We start from the raw sequence: 16,645 nt of genomic DNA, 5'->3' as shown, positions 1-16,645 counted from the left end.
GTGTTTCAGTGAGGGGTGTGGGGTATATCGGAGTGTTACAGTGAGGGGTGTGGGGTATATCAGTGTTACAGTGAGGGGTGTGGGGTATATCAGAGTTACAGTGAGGGGTGTGGGGTATATGAATGTGTTACAGTGAGGGGTGTGGGGTATATCAGTGTTACAGTGAGGGGTATGGGGTATATCAGTGTTACAGTGAGGGGTGTGGGGTATATCAGTGTTACAGTGAGGGGTGTGGGTTATATCAGTGTTACAGTGAGGGGTGTGGTGTATATCGGAGTGCTACAGTGAGGGGTGTGGGGTATATCAGTGTTACAGTGAGGGGTGTGGGGTATATCAGTGTTACAGTGAGGGGTGTGGGGTATATCGGAGTGTTGCAGTGAGGGTTTGGGGTATATCAGTGTTACAGTGAGGGGTGCGGGGTATATCAGTGTTACAGTGAGGGTTGTGAAATATATCAGTGTTACAGTGAGGGGTGTGGGGTATATCGGTGTGTTACAGTGAGGGGTGTGGAGTATATCAGTGTTACAGTGAGGGTTGTGGGTATATCAGAGTGTTACAGTGAGGGGTTTGGGGTATATTGGAGTGTTGCAGTGAGGGGTGTGGGGTATATCAGTGTTACACTGAGGTGTGTGGGGTATATCAGTGTTACAGTGAGGGGTGTGGGGTATATCGGAGTGTTACAGTGAGGGGTGTGGGGTATATCAGTGTTACAGTGAGGGGTGTGGGGTATATCAGTGTTACAGTGAGGGGTGTGGGGTATATCAGTGTTACAGTGAGGGGTGTGGGGTAAATCGGAGTGTTTTACAGTGAGAGGTGTGGGGTATATCAGTGTTACAGTGAGGGGTGTGGGGTATATCGGAGTGTTAGTGAGGGGTGTGGGGTATATCAGTGTTACAGTAAGTGGTGTGGGGTATATCGGTGTGTTACAGTGAGGGAGTATGGTATATCGGAGTGTGACAGTGAGGGGTGTGGGGTATATCAGTGTTACACTGAGGGGTGTGGGGTATATCGGAGCGTTATAGTGAGGGGTGTGGGGTGTATCAGTGTTACAGTGAGGGGTGTGGGGTATATCAGTGTTACAGTGAGGGGTGTGAAATATATCACTGTTTCAGTGAGGGGTGTGGAGTATATCGGAGTGTTACAGTGAGGGGTGTGAGTTATATCAGTGTTACTGTGAGGGGTGTGGAGTATATCAGTGTTACAGTGAGGGGTGTGGGGTATGTCAGTGTTACAGTGAGGGGTGTGGGCTTTATGAGTGTGTTACAGTGAGGGGTGTCGGGTATATCGGAGTGTTACAGTGAGGGGTGTGTGATATATCAGTGTTACAGTGAGGGGTGTGGGGAAAGTCAGTGTTACAGTGAGGGGTGTGGGGTATATCAGTGTTACACTGAGGGGTGTGGGGTATATCGGAGTGTTACAGTGAACGGTGTGGGGTATATCAGTGTTACAGTGAGGGGTGTGGAGTATATCAGTGTTACAGTGAGGGGTGTGGGGTATATCAGTGTTTCAGTGAGGGGTGTGGGCTATATCAGAGTTACAGTGAGGGGTGTGGGTATATCAGTGTTACAGTGAGGGGTGTGGGGTATATGAGTGTGTTACAGTGAGGGGTGTGGGGGAGATCAGTGTTACAGTGAGGGGTATGGGGTATATCAGTGTTACAGTGAGAGGTGAGGGGTATATCAGTGTTACAGTGAGGGGTGTGGGGTATATCAGTGTTACAGTGAGGGGTGTGGAGTATATCAGTGTTGGAGTGAGGGGTGTGAAATATATCACTGTTTCAGTGAGGGGTGTGGGGTATATCGGAGTGTTACAGTGAGGGGTGTGGGGTGTATCAGTGTTACACTGAGGGGTGTGGGGTATATCGGAGCGTTATAGTGAGGGGTGTGGGGTGTATCAGTGTTACAGTGAGGGATGTGGGGTATATCAGTGTTACAGTGAGGGGTGTGGGGTATATCAGTGTTACAGTGAGGGGTGTTGGGGATATCAAAGTGTTACAGTGAGGGGTGTGGGGTATATCAGTGTTACAGTGAGGGGTGTGAAATATATCACTGTTTCAGTGAGGGGTGTGGGGTATATCGGAGTGTTACATTGAGGGGTGTGGGGTATATCAGTGTTACAGTGAGGGGTGTGGGGTATATCAGTGTTACAGTGAGGGGTGTGGGGTATATCACTGATACAGTGAGGGGTGTGGGGTATATCACAGTGTTGCAGTGAGGGGTGTGGGGTATATCAGTGTTACACTGAGGGGTGTGGGGTATATCGGAGTGTTACAGTGAGGGGTGTGGGGTATATCAGTGTTACAGTGAGGGGTGTGGAGTATATCAGTGTTACAGTGTGGGGTGTGGGGTATATCAGTGTTACAGTGAGGGGTGTGGGGTATATCGCAGTGTTTCAGCGAGGGGTGTGGGGTATATCAGTGTTACAGTGAGGGGTGTGGGGTATATCAGAGTTACAGTGAGGGGTGTGGGGTATATGAGTGTGTTACAGTGAGGGGTGTGGGGTATATCAGTGTTACAGTGAGGGGTATGGGGTATATCAGTGTTACAGTGAGGGGTGTGAGGTATATCAGTGTTACAGTGAGGGGTGTGAGGTATATCAGTGTTACAGTGAGGGGTGTGGGGTTGTCAGTGTTACAGTGAGGGGTGTGGGCTTTATGAGTGTGTTACAGTGAGGGGTGTGGGGTATATCGGAGTGTTACAGTGAGGGGTGTGTGATATATCAGTGTTACAGTGAGAGGTGTGGGGTATATCAGTGTTACAGTGAGGGGGGTGGGGTATATCAGTGTTACAGTGAGGGGTGTGGGGTATATCAGTGTTACAGTGAGGGGTGTGGGGTATATGGGAGTGTTACAGTGAGGGGTGTGGGGTATATCAGCGTTACAGTGAGGGGTGTGGTGTATATCAGAGTTACAGAGAGGGGTGTGGGGTATCTCAGTGTTACAGTGAGGGGTGTGTGGTATATCAGTGTTATAGTGAGGGGTGTGGGGTATATTGGAGTGTTACAGTGAGGGGTGTGGGGTATATCAGTGTTACAGTGAGGGGTGTGGGGTATATCAATGTTGCAGTGAGGGGTGTGGGGTATATCAGTGTTACAGTGAGGGGTGTGGGTTATATCAGTGTTACAGTGAGGGGTGTGAAATATATCACTGTTTCAGTGAGGGGTGTGGGGTATATCGGAGTGTTACATTGAGGGGTGTGGGGTATATCAGTGTTACAGTGAGGGGTGTGGGGTATATCAGTGTTACAGTGAGGGGTGTGGGGTATATCACAGTGTTACAGTGAGGGGTGTGGGGTATATCAGTGTTGCAGTGAGGGGTGTGGGGTATATCAGTGTTACACTGAGGGGTGTGGGGTATATCGGAGTGTTACAGTGAGGGGTGTGGGGTATATCAGTGTTACAGTGAGGGGTGTGGAGTATATCAGTGTTACAGTGTGGGGTGTGGGGTATATCAGTGTTACAGTGAGGGGTGTGGGGTATATCGCAGTGTTTCAGTGAGGGGTATGGGGTATATCAGTGTTACAGTGAGGGGTGTGGGGTATATCAGAGTTACAGTGAGGGGTGTGGGTATATGAGTGTGTTACAGTGAGGGGTGTGGGGTATATCAGTGTTACAGTGAGGGGTATGGGGTATATCAGTGTTACAGTGAGGGGTGTGAGGTATATCAGTGTTACAGTGAGGGGTGTGGGTTATATCAGTGTTACAGTGAGGGGTGTGGTGTATATCGGAGTGTTACAGTGAGGGGTGTGGGGTATATCAGTGTTACAGTGAGGGGTGTGGGGTATATCAGTGTTACAGTGAGGGGTGTGGGGTATATTGGAGTGTTACAGTGAGGGTTTGGGGTATATCAGTGTTACAGTGAGGGGTGCGGGGCATATCAGTGTTACAGTGAGCGGTGTGGGGTATATCAGTGTTACAGTGAGGGGTGTGGGTATATCGGAGTGTTACAGTGAGGGGTTTGGGGTATATTGGAGTGTTGCAGTGAGGGGTGTGGGGTATATCAGTGTTACACTGAGGTGTGTGGGGTATATCAGTGTTACAGTGAGGGGTGTGGGGTATATCGGAGTGTTACAGTGAGGGGTGTGGGGTATATCAGTGTTACAGTGAGGGGTGTGGGGTTTTCAGTGCTCCAGTGAGGGGTGTGGGGTATATCAGTGTTACAGTGAGGGGTGTGGGGTAAATCGGAGTGTTTTACAGTGAGAGGTGTGGCGTATATCAGTGTTACAGTGAGGGGTGTGGGGTATATCGGAGTGTTAGTGAGGGGTGTGGGGTATATCAGTGTTACAGTGAGGGGTGTGGGGTATATCGGTGTGTTACAGTGAGGGAGTATGGTATATCGGAGTGTGACAGTGAGGGGTGTGGGGTATATCAGTGTTACACTGAGGGGTGTGGGGTATATCGGAGCGTTATAGTGAGGGGTGTGGGGTGTATCAGTGTTACACTGAGGGGAGTGGGGTATATCGGAGTGTTACAGTGAACGGTGTGGGGTATATCAGTGTTACAGTGAGGGGTGTGGAGTATATCAGTGTTACATTGTGGGGTGTGTGCTATATCAGTGTTACAGTGAGGGGTGTGGGGTATATCGGAGTGTTACAGTGAGGGGTGTGGGGTATATCAGTGTTTCAGTGAGGGGTGTGGGCTATATCAGAGTTACAGTGAGGGGTGTGGGTATATCAGTGTTACAGTGAGGGGTGTGGGTTATATGAGTGTGTTACAGTGAGGGGTGTGGGGTATATCAGTGTTACAGTGAGGGGTATGGGGTATATCAGTGTTACAGTGAGAGGTGAGGGGTATATCAGTGTTACAGTGAGGGGTGTGGGTTATATCAGTGTTACAGTGAGGGGTGTGGTGTATATCGGAGTGTTACAGTGAGGGGTGTGGGGTATATCAGTGTTACAGTGAGGGGTGTGGAGTATATCAGTGTTACAGTGAGGGGTGTGGGGTATATCGGAGTGTTACAGTGAGGGGTGTGGTGTATATCAGAGTGTTACAGTGAGGGGTGTGGGGTATATCAGTGTTACAGTGAGGGGTGTGGGGTATATCAGTGTTACACTGAGGGGTGTGGGGTATATCGGAGTGTTACAGTGAGGGGTGTGGGGTATATCAGTGTTACAGTGAGGGGTGTGGGGTATATCAGAGTTACAGTGAGGGGTGTGGGGTATATCAGTGTTACAGTGAGGGGTGTGGGTTATATCAGTGTTACAGTGAGGGGTGTGTTGTATATCGGAGTGCTACAGTGAGGGGTGTGGGGTATATCAGTGTTACAGTGAGGGGTGTGGGGTATATCAGTGTTACAGTGAGGGGTGTGGGGTATATCGGAGTGTTGCAGTGAGGGTTTGGGGTATATCAGTGTTACAGTGAGGGGTGCGGGGTATATCAGTGTTACAGTGAGGGTTGTGAAATATATCAGTGTTACAGTGAGCAGTGTGGGGTATATCAGTGTTACAGTGAGGGTTGTGAAATATATCAGTGTTACAGTGAGGGGTGTGGGGTATATCGGTGTGTTACAGTGAGGGGTGTGGAGTATATCAGTGTTACAGTGAGGGTTGTGGGTATATCGGAGTGTTACAGTGAGGGGTTTGGGGTATATTGGAGTGTTGCAGTGAGGGGTGTGGGGTATATCAGTGTTACACTGAGGTGTGTGGGGTATATCAGTGTTACAGTGAGGGGTGTGGGGTATATCGGAGTGTTACAGTGAGGGGTGTGGGGTATATCAGTGTTACAGTGAGGGGTGTGGGGTATATCAGTGTTACAGTGAGGGGTGTGGGGTATATCAGTGTTACAGTGAGGGGTGTGGGGTAAATCGGAGTGTTTTACAGTGAGAGGTGTGGGGTATATCAGTGTTACAGTGAGGGGTGTGGGGTATATCGGAGTGTTAGTGAGGGGTGTGGGGTATATCAGTGTTACAGTAAGTGGTGTGGGGTATATCGGTGTGTTACAGTGAGGGAGTATGGTATATCGGAGTGTGACAGTGAGGGGTGTGGGGTATATCAGTGTTACACTGAGGGGTGTGGGGTATATCGGAGCGTTATAGTGAGGGGTGTGAGGTGTATCAGTGTTACAGTGAGGGGTGTGGGGTATATCAGTGTTACAGTGAGGGGTGTGAAATATATCACTGTTTCAGTGAGGGGTGTGGAGTATATCGGAGTGTTACAGTGAGGGGTGTGAGTTATATCAGTGTTACTGTGAGGGGTGTGGAGTATATCAGTGTTACAGTGAGGGGTGTGGGGTATGTCAGTGTTACAGTGAGGGGTGTGGGCTTTATGAGTGTGTTACAGTGAGGGGTGTCGGGTATATCGGAGTGTTACAGTGAGGGGTGTGTGATATATCAGTGTTACAGTGAGAGGTGTGGGGTATATCGGTGTTACAGTGAGGGGTGTGGGGTATATCAGTGTTACAGTGAGGGGTGTGGGGTATATGGGAGTGTTACAGTGAGGGGTGTGGGGTATATCAGTGTTGCAATGAGGGGTGTGGGGTATGTCAGTGTTACAGTGAGGGGTGTGGGCTTTATCAGTGTGTTACAGTGAGGGGTGCGGGATATATCAGTGTCACACTGAGGGGTGTGGGGTATATCGGAGTGTTACAGTGAGGGGTGTGGGGTATATCAGTGTTACAGTGAGGGGTGTGGGGTATACCGGAGTGTTACAGTGAGGGGTGTGGGGTATATCAGTGTTTCAGTGAGGGGTGTGGGGTATATCGGAGTGTTACAGTGAGGGGTGTGGGGTATATCAGTGTTACAGTGAGGGGTGTGGGGTATATCAGAGTTACAGTGAGGGGTGTGGGGTATATGAATGTGTTACAGTGAGGGGTGTGGGGTATATCAGTGTTACAGTGAGGGGTATGGGGTATATCAGTGTTACAGTGAGGGGTGTGGGGTATATCAGTGTTACAGTGAGGGGTGTGGGTTATATCAGTGTTACAGTGAGGGGTGTGGTGTATATCGGAGTGCTACAGTGAGGGGTGTGGGGTATATCAGTGTTACAGTGAGGGGTGTGGGGTATATCAGTGTTACAGTGAGGGGTGTGGGGTATATCGGAGTGTTGCAGTGAGGGTTTGGGGTATATCAGTGTTACAGTGAGGGGTGCGGGGTATATCAGTGTTACAGTGAGGGTTGTGAAATATATCAGTGTTACAGTGAGCAGTGTGGGGTATATCAGTGTTACAGTGAGGGTTGTGAAATATATCAGTGTTACAGTGAGGGGTGTGGGGTATATCGGTGTGTTACAGTGAGGGGTGTGGAGTATATCAGTGTTACAGTGAGGGTTGTGGGTATATCGGAGTGTTACAGTGAGGGGTTTGGGGTATATTGGAGTGTTGCAGTGAGGGGTGTGGGGTATATCAGTGTTACACTGAGGTGTGTGGGGTATATCAGTGTTACAGTGAGGGGTGTGGGGTATATCAGTGTTACAGTGAGGGGTGTGGGGTATATCGGTGTGTTACAGTGAGGGGTGTGGAGTATATCAGTGTTACAGTGAGGGTTGTGGGTATATCGGAGTGTTACAGTGAGGGGTTTGGGGTATATTGGAGTGTTGCAGTGAGGGGTGTGGGGTATATCAGTGTTACACTGAGGTGTGTGGGGTATATCAGTGTTACAGTGAGGGGTGTGGGGTATATCAGCGTTACAGTGAGGGGTGTGGTGTATATCAGAGTTACAGTGAGGGGTGTGTGATATATCAGTGTTACAGTGAGAGGTGTGGGGTATATCAGTGTTACAGTGAGGGGGGTGGGGTATATCAGTGTTACAGTGAGGGGTGTGGGGTATATCAGTGTTACAGTGAGGGGTGTGGGGTATATGGGAGTGTTACAGTGAGGGGTGTGGGGTATATCAGCGTTACAGTGAGGGGTGTGGTGTATATCAGAGTTACAGTGAGGGGTGTGGGTATATCAGTGTTACAGTGAGGGGTGTGGGGTATATGAGTGTGTTACAGTGAGCGGTGTGGTGTATATCTGTGTTACAGAGAGGGGTGTGGGGTATATCAGTGTTACAGTGAGGGGTGTGTGGTATATCAGTGTTATAGTGAGGGGTGTGGGGTATATTGGAGTGTTACAGTGAGGGGTGTGGGGTATATCAGTGTTACAGTGAGGGGTGTGGGGTATATCAATGTTGCAGTGAGGGGTGTGGGGTATATCAGTGTTACAGTGAGGGGTGTGGGTTATATCAGTGTTACAGTGAGGGGTGTGAAATATATCACTGTTTCAGTGAGGGGTGTGGGGTATATCGGAGTGTTACATTGAGGGGTGTGGGGTATATCAGTGTTACAGTGAGGGGTGTGGGGTATATCAGTGTTACAGTGAGGGGTGTGGGGTATATCACAGTGTTACAGTGAGGGGTGTGGGGTATATCAGTGTTGCAGTGAGGGGTGTGGGGTATATCAGTGTTACACTGAGGGGTGTGGGGTATATCGGAGTGTTACAGTGAGGGGTGTGGGGTATATCAGTGTTACAGTGAGGGGTGTGGAGTATATCAGTGTTACAGTGTGGGGTGTGGGGTATATCAGTGTTACAGTGAGGGGTGTGGGGTATATCGCAGTGTTTCAGCGAGGGGTGTGGGGTATATCAGTGTTACAGTGAGGGGTGTGGGGTATATCAGAGTTACAGTGAGGGGTGTGGGGTATATGAGTGTGTTACAGTGAGGGGTGTGGGGTATATCAGTGTTACAGTGAGGGGTATGGGGTATATCAGTGTTACAGTGAGGGGTGTGAGGTATATCAGTGTTACAGTGAGGGGTGTGGTGTATATCGGAGTGTTACAGTGAGGGGTGTGGGGTATATCAGTGTTACAGTGAGGGGTGTGGGGTATATCAGTGTTACAGTGAGGGGTGTGGGGTATATTGGAGTGTTACAGTGAGGGTTTGGGGTATATCAGTGTTACAGTGAGGGGTGCGGGGCATATCAGTGTTACAGTGAGCGGTGTGGGGTATATCAGTGTTACAGTGAGGGGTGTGGGTATATCGCAGTGTTACAGTGAGGGGTGTGGGGTATATCGGAGTGTTACAGTGAGGGGTGTGGGGTATATCAGTGTTACAGTGAGGGGTGTGGGGTTTTCAGTGTTACAGTGAGGGGTGTGGGGTATATCAGTGTTACAGTGAGGGGTGTGGGGTAAATCGGAGTGTTTTACAGTGAGAGGTGTGGCGTATATCAGTGTTACAGTGAGGGGTGTGGGGTATATCGGAGTGTTAGTGAGGGGTGTGGGGTATATCAGTGTTACAGTGAGGGGTGTGGGGTATATCGGTGTGTTACAGTGAGGGAGTATGGTATATCGGAGTGTGACAGTGAGGGGTGTGGGGTATATCAGTGTTACACTGAGGGGTGTGGGGTATATCGGAGCGTTATAGTGAGGGGTGTGGGGTGTATCAGTGTTACACTGAGGGGAGTGGGGTATATCGGAGTGTTACAGTGAACGGTGTGGGGTATATCAGTGTTACAGTGAGGGGTGTGGAGTATATCAGTGTTACATTGTGGGGTGTGTGCTATATCAGTGTTACAGTGAGGGTTGTGGTTATATTGGAGTGTTACAGTGAGGGGTTTGGGGTATATTGGAGTGTTGCAGTGAGGGGTGTGGGGTATATCAGTGTTACACTGAGGTGTGTGGGGTATATCAGTGTTACAGTGAGGGGTGTGGGGTATATCAGTGTTACAGTGAGGGGTGTGGGGTATATCGGTGTGTTACAGTGAGGGGTGTGGAGTATATCAGTGTTACAGTGAGGGTTGTGGGTATATCGGAGTGTTACAGTGAGGGGTTTGGGGTATATTGGAGTGTTGCAGTGAGGGGTGTGGGGTATATCAGTGTTACACTGAGGTGTGTGGGGTATATCAGTGTTACAGTGAGGGGTGTGGGGTATATCAGCGTTACAGTGAGGGGTGTGGTGTATATCAGAGTTACAGTGAGGGGTGTGTGATATATCAGTGTTACAGTGAGGGGTGTGGGGTATATCAGTGTTACAGTGAGGGGGGTGGGGTATATCAGTGTTACAGTGAGGGGTGTGGGGTATATCAGTGTTACAGTGAGGGGTGTGGGGTATATGGGAGTGTTACAGTGAGGGGTGTGGGGTATATCAGCGTTACAGTGAGGGGTGTGGTGTATATCAGAGTTACAGTGAGGGGTGTGGGTATATCAGTGTTACAGTGAGGGGTGTGGGGTATATGAGTGTGTTACAGTGAGCGGTGTGGTGTATATCTGTGTTACAGAGAGGGGTGTGGGGTATATCAGTGTTACAGTGAGGGGTGTGTGGTATATCAGTGTTATAGTGAGGGGTGTGGGGTATATTGGAGTGTTACAGTGAGGGGTGTGGGGTATATCAGTGTTACAGTGAGGGGTGTGGGGTATATCAATGTTGCAGTGAGGGGTGTGGGGTATATCAGTGTTACAGTGAGGGGTGTGGGTTATATCAGTGTTACAGTGAGGGGTGTGAAATATATCACTGTTTCAGTGAGGGGTGTGGGGTATATCGGAGTGTTACATTGAGGGGTGTGGGGTATATCAGTGTTACAGTGAGGGGTGTGGGGTATATCAGTGTTACAGTGAGGGGTGTGGGGTATATCACAGTGTTACAGTGAGGGGTGTGGGGTATATCAGTGTTGCAGTGAGGGGTGTGGGGTATATCAGTGTTACACTGAGGGGTGTGGGGTATATCGGAGTGTTACAGTGAGGGGTGTGGGGTATATCAGTGTTACAGTGAGGGGTGTGGAGTATATCAGTGTTACAGTGTGGGGTGTGGGGTATATCAGTGTTACAGTGAGGGGTGTGGGGTATATCGCAGTGTTTCAGCGAGGGGTGTGGGGTATATCAGTGTTACAGTGAGGGGTGTGGGGTATATCAGAGTTACAGTGAGGGGTGTGGGGTATATGAGTGTGTTACAGTGAGGGGTGTGGGGTATATCAGTGTTACAGTGAGGGGTATGGGGTATATCAGTGTTACAGTGAGGGGTGTGAGGTATATCAGTGTTACAGTGAGGGGTGTGGGTTATATCAGTGTTACAGTGAGGGGTGTGGTGTATATCGGAGTGTTACAGTGAGGGGTGTGGGGTATATCAGTGTTACAGTGAGGGGTGTGGGGTATATCAGTGTTACAGTGAGGGGTGTGGGGTATATTGGAGTGTTACAGTGAGGGTTTGGGGTATATCAGTGTTACAGTGAGGGGTGCGGGGCATATCAGTGTTACAGTGAGCGGTGTGGGGTATATCAGTGTTACAGTGAGGGGTGTGGGTATATCGCAGTGTTACAGTGAGGGGTTTCGGGTATATTGGAGTGTTGCAGTGAGGGGTGTGGGGTATATCAGTGTTACACTGAGGTGTGTGGGGTATATCAGTGTTACAGTGAGGGGTGTGGGGTATATCGGAGTGTTACAGTGAGGGGTGTGGGGTATATCAGTGTTACAGTGAGGGGTGTGCGGTTTTCAGTGTTACAGTGAGGGGTGTGGGGTATATCAGTGTTACAGTGAGGGGTGTGGGGTAAATCGGAGTGTTTTACAGTGAGAGGTGTGGCGTATATCAGTGTTACAGTGAGGGGTGTGGGGTATATCGGAGTGTTAGTGAGGGGTGTGGGGTATATCAGTGTTACAGTGAGGGGTGTGGGGTATATCGGTGTGTTACAGTGAGGGAGTATGGTATATCGGAGTGTGACAGTGAGGGGTGTGGGGTATATCAGTGTTACACTGAGGGGTGTGGGGTATATCGGAGCGTTATAGTGAGGGGTGTGGGGTGTATCAGTGTTACACTGAGGGGAGTGGGGTATATCGGAGTGTTACAGTGAACGGTGTGGGGTATATCAGTGTTACAGTGAGGGGTGTGGAGTATATCAGTGTTACATTGTGGGGTGTGCGCTATATCAGTGTTACAGTGAGGGGTGTGGGGTATATCGGAGTGTTACAGTGAGGGGTGTGGGGTATATCAGTGTTTCAGTGAGGGGTGTGGGCTATATCAGAGTTACAGTGAGGGGTGTGGGTATATCAGTGTTACAGTGAGGGGTGTGGGGTATATGAGTGTGTTACAGTGAGGGGTGTGGGGTATATCAGTGTTACAGTGAGAGGTAAGGGGTATATCAGTGTTACAGTGAGGGGTGTGGGTTATATCAGTGTTACAGTGAGGGGTGTGGTGTATATCGGAGTGTTACAGTGAGGGGTGTGGGGTATATCAGTGTTACAGTGAGGGGTGTGGAGTATATCAGTGTTACAGTGAGGGGTGTGGGGTATATCGGAGTGTTACAGTGAGGGGTGTGGTGTATATCAGAGTGTTACAGTGAGGGGTGTGGGGTACATCAGTGTTACAGTGAGGGGTGTGGGGTATATCACAGTGTTACAGGGAGGGGTGTGGGGTATATCAGTGTTACAGTGAGGGGTGTGGGGTATATCAGTGTTACACTGAGGGGTGTGGGGTATATCGGAGTGTTACAGTGAGGGGTGTGGGGTATATCAGTGTTACAGTGAGGGGTGTGGGGTATATCGGAGTGTTACAGTGAGGGGTGTGGGGTATATCAGTGTTTCAGTGAGGGGTGTGGGGTATATCGGAGTGTTACAGTGAGGGGTGTGGGGTATATCAGTGTTACAGTGAGGGGTGTGGGGTATATCAGAGTTACAGTGAGGGGTGTGGGGTATATGAATGTGTTACAGTGAGGGGTGTGGGGTATATCAGTGTTACAGTGAGGGGTATGGGGTATATCAGTGTTACAGTGAGGGGTGTGGGGTATATCAGTGTTACAGTGAGGGGTGTGGGTTATATCAGTGTTACAGTGAGGGGTGTGGTGTATATCGGAGTGCTACAGTGAGGGGTGTGGGGTATATCAGTGTTACAGTGAGGGGTGTGGGGTATATCAGTGTTACAGTGAGGGGTGTGGGGTATATCGGAGTGTTGCAGTGAGGGTTTGGGGTATATCAGTGTTACAGTGAGGGGTGCGGGGTATATCAGTGTTACAGTGAGGGTTGTGAAATATATCAGTGTTACAGTGAGCAGTGTGGGGTATATCAGTGTTACAGTGAGGCTTGTGAAATATATCAGTGTTACAGTGAGGGGTGTGGGGTATATCGGTGTGTTACAGTGAGGGGTGTGGAGTATATCAGTGTTACAGTGAGGGTTGTGGGTATATCGGAGTGTTACAATGAGGGGTTTGGGGTATATTGGAGTGTTGCAGTGAGGGGTGTGGGGTATATCAGTGTTACACTGAGGTGTGTGGGGTATATCAGTGTTACAGTGAGGGGTGTGGGTTATATCGGAGTGTTACAGTGAGGGGTGTGGGGTATATCAGTGTTACAGTGAGGGGTGTGGGGTATATCAGTGTTACAGTGAGGGGTGTGGGGTATATCAGTGTTACAGTGAGGGGTGTGGGGTAAATCGGAGTATTTTACAGTGAGAGGTGTGGGGTATATCAGTGTTACAGTGAGGGGTGTGGGGTATATCGGAGTGTTAGTGAGGGGTGTGGGGTATATCAGTGTTACAGTAAGTGGTGTGGGGTATATCGGTGTGTTACAGTGAGGGAGTATGGTATATCGGAGTGTGACAGTGAGGGGTGTGGGGTATATCAGTGTTACACTGAGGGGTGTGGGGTATATCGGAGCGTTATAGTGAGGGGTGTGGGGTGTATCAGTGTTACAGTGAGGGGTGTGGGGTATATCAGTGTTACAGTGAGGGGTGTGAAATATATCACTGTTTCAGTGAGGGGTGTGGAGTATATCGGAGTGTTACAGTGAGGTGTGTGAGTTATATCAGTGTTACTGTGAGGGGTGTGGAGTATATCAGTGTTACAGTGAGGGGTGTCGGGTATGTCAGTGTTACAGTGAGGGGTGTGGGCTTTATGAGTGTGTTACAGTGAGGGGTGTCGGGTATATCGGAGTGTTACAGTGAGGGGTGTGTGATATATCAGTGTTACAGTGAGAGGTGTGGGGTATATCGGTGTTACAGTGAGGGGTGTGGGGTATATCAGTGTTACAGTGAGGGGTGTGGGGTATATGGGAGTGTTACAGTGAGGGGTGTGGGGTATATCAGCGTTACAGTGAGGGGTGTTGTGTATATCAGAGTTACAGTGAGGGGTGTGGAGTATATCAGTGTTGCAATGAGGGGTGTGGGGTATGTCAGTGTTACAGTGAGGGGTGTGGGCTTTATCAGTGTGTTACAGTGAGGGGTGCGGGATATATCAGTGTCACACTGAGGGGTGTGGGGTATATCGGAGTGTTACAGTGAGGGGTGTGGGGTATATCAGTGTTACAGTGAGGGGTGTGGGGTATATCGGAGTGTTACAGTGAGGGGTGTGGGGTATATCAGTGTTTCAGTGAGGGGTGTGGGGTATATCGGAGTGTTACAGTGAGGGGTGTGGGGTATATCAGTGTTACAGTGAGGGGTGTGGGGTATATCAGAGTTACAGTGAGGGGTGTGGGGTATATGAATGTGTTACAGTGAGGGGTGTGGGGTATATCAGTGTTACAGTGAGAGGTATGGGGTATATCAGTGTTACAGTGAGGGGTGTGGGGTATATCAGTGTTACAGTGAGGGGTGTGGGTTATATCAGTGTTACAGTGAGGGGTGTGGTGTATATCGGAGTGCTACAGTGAGGGGTGTGGGGTATATCAGTGTTACAGTGAGGGGTGTGGGGTATATCAGTGTTACAGTGAGGGGTGTGGGGTATATCGGAGTGTTGCAGTGAGGGTTTGGGGTATATCAGCGTTACAGTGAGGGGTGCGGGGTATATCAGTGTTACAGTGAGGGTTGTGAAATATATCAGTGTTACAGTGAGCAGTGTGGGGTATATCAGTGTTACAGTGAGGGTTGTGAAATATATCAGTGTTACAGTGAGGGGTGTGGGGTATATCGGTGTGTTACAGTGAGGGGTGTGGAGTATATCAGTGTTACAGTGAGGGTTGTGGGTATATCGGAGTGTTACAGTGAGGGGTTTGGGGTATATTGGAGTGTTGCAGTGAGGGGTGTGGGGTATATCAGTGTTACACTGAGGTGTGTGGGGTATATCAGTGTTACAGTGAGGGGTGTGGGGTATATCGGAGTGTTACAGTGAGGGGTGTGGGGTATATCAGTGTTACAGTGAGGGGTGTGGGGTATATCAGTGTTACAGTGAGGGGTGTGGGGTATATCAGTGTTACAGTGAGGTGTGTGGGGTAAATCGGAGTGTTTTACAGTGAGAGGTGTGGGGTATATCAGTGTTACAGTGAGGGGTGTGGGGTATATCGGAGTGTTAGTGAGGGGTGTGGGGTATATCAGTGTTACAGTAAGTGGTGTGGGGTATATCGGTGTGTTACAGTGAGGGAGTATGGTATATCGGAGTGTGACAGTGAGGGGTGTGGGGTATATCAGTGTTACACTGAGGGGTGTGGGGTATATCGGAGCGTTATAGTGAGGGGTGTGAGTTATATCAGTGTTACTGTGAGGGGTGTGGGGTATATCAGTGTTACAGTGAGGGGTGTGAAATATATCACTGTTTCAGTGAGGGGTGTGGAGTATATCGGAGTGTTACAGTGAGGGGTGTGAGTTATATCAGTGTTACTGTGAGGGGTGTGGAGTATATCAGTGTTACAGTGAGGGGTGTGGGGTATGTCAGTGTTACAGTGAGGGGTGTGGGCTTTATGAGTGTGTTACAGTGAGGGGTGTCGGGTATATCGGAGTGTTACAGTGAGGGGTGTGTGATATATCAGTGTTACAGTGAGAGGTGTGGGGTATATCGGTGTTACAGTGAGGGGTGTGGGGTATATGGGAGTGTTACAGTGAGGGGTGTGGGGTATATCAGCGTTACAGTGAGGGGTGTTGTGTATATCAGAGTTACAGTGAGGGGTGTGGAGTATATCAGTGTTGCAATGAGGGGTGTGGGGTATGTCAGTGTTACAGTGAGGGGTGTGGGCTTTATCAGTGTGTTACAGTGAGGGGTGCGGGATATATCAGTGTCAGAGTGAGGGGTGTGGGATATATCAGTGTTACAGTGAGGGGTGTGGGGTATATCAGTGTTAAAGTGAGGGGTGTGGGGTATATCAGTGTTACAGTGAGGGGTGTGGAGTATATCAGTGTTACAGTGAGGGGTGTGGGGTATATCGGAGTGTTACAGTGAGGGGTGTGGGGTATATCAGAGTGTTACAGTGAGGGGTGTGGGGTATATCAGTGTTACAGTGAGAGGTGTGGGGTATATCAGTGTTACAGTGAGGGGTGTGGGGAATGTCAGTGTTACAGTGAGGGGTGTGGGGTATATCAGTGTTACACTGAGGGGTGTGGGGTATATCAGTGTTACAGTGAGGGGTGTGGGTTATATCGGAGTGTTACAGTGAGGGGTGTGGGGTATATCAGTGTTACAGTGAGGGGTGTGGGGTATATCAGTGTTACAGTGAGGGGTGTGGGGTATATCAGTGTTACAGTGAGGGGTGTGGGGTAAATCGGAGTATTTTACAGTGAGAGGTGTGGGGTATATCAGTGTTACAGTGAGGGGTGTGGGGTATATCGGAGTGTTAGTGAGGGGTGTGGGGTATATCAGTGTTACAGTAAGTGGTGTGGGGTATATCGGTGTGTTACAGTGAGGGAGTATGGTATATCGGAGTGTGACAGTGAGGGGTGTGGGGTATATCAGTGTTACACTGAGGGGTGTGGGGTATATCGGAGCGTTATAGTGAGGGGTGTGGGGTGTATCAGTGTTACAGTGAGGGGTGTGGGGTATATCAGTGTTACAGT

Source organism: Somniosus microcephalus, chromosome 12 (assembly GCF_052327205.1).
Source record: "Somniosus microcephalus isolate GS21.2 chromosome 12, FLI_Smic_1.0, whole genome shotgun sequence".
Lineage (NCBI taxonomy): Eukaryota > Metazoa > Chordata > Chondrichthyes > Squaliformes > Somniosidae > Somniosus > Somniosus microcephalus.
This window is presented reverse-complemented; position numbering follows the sequence as displayed.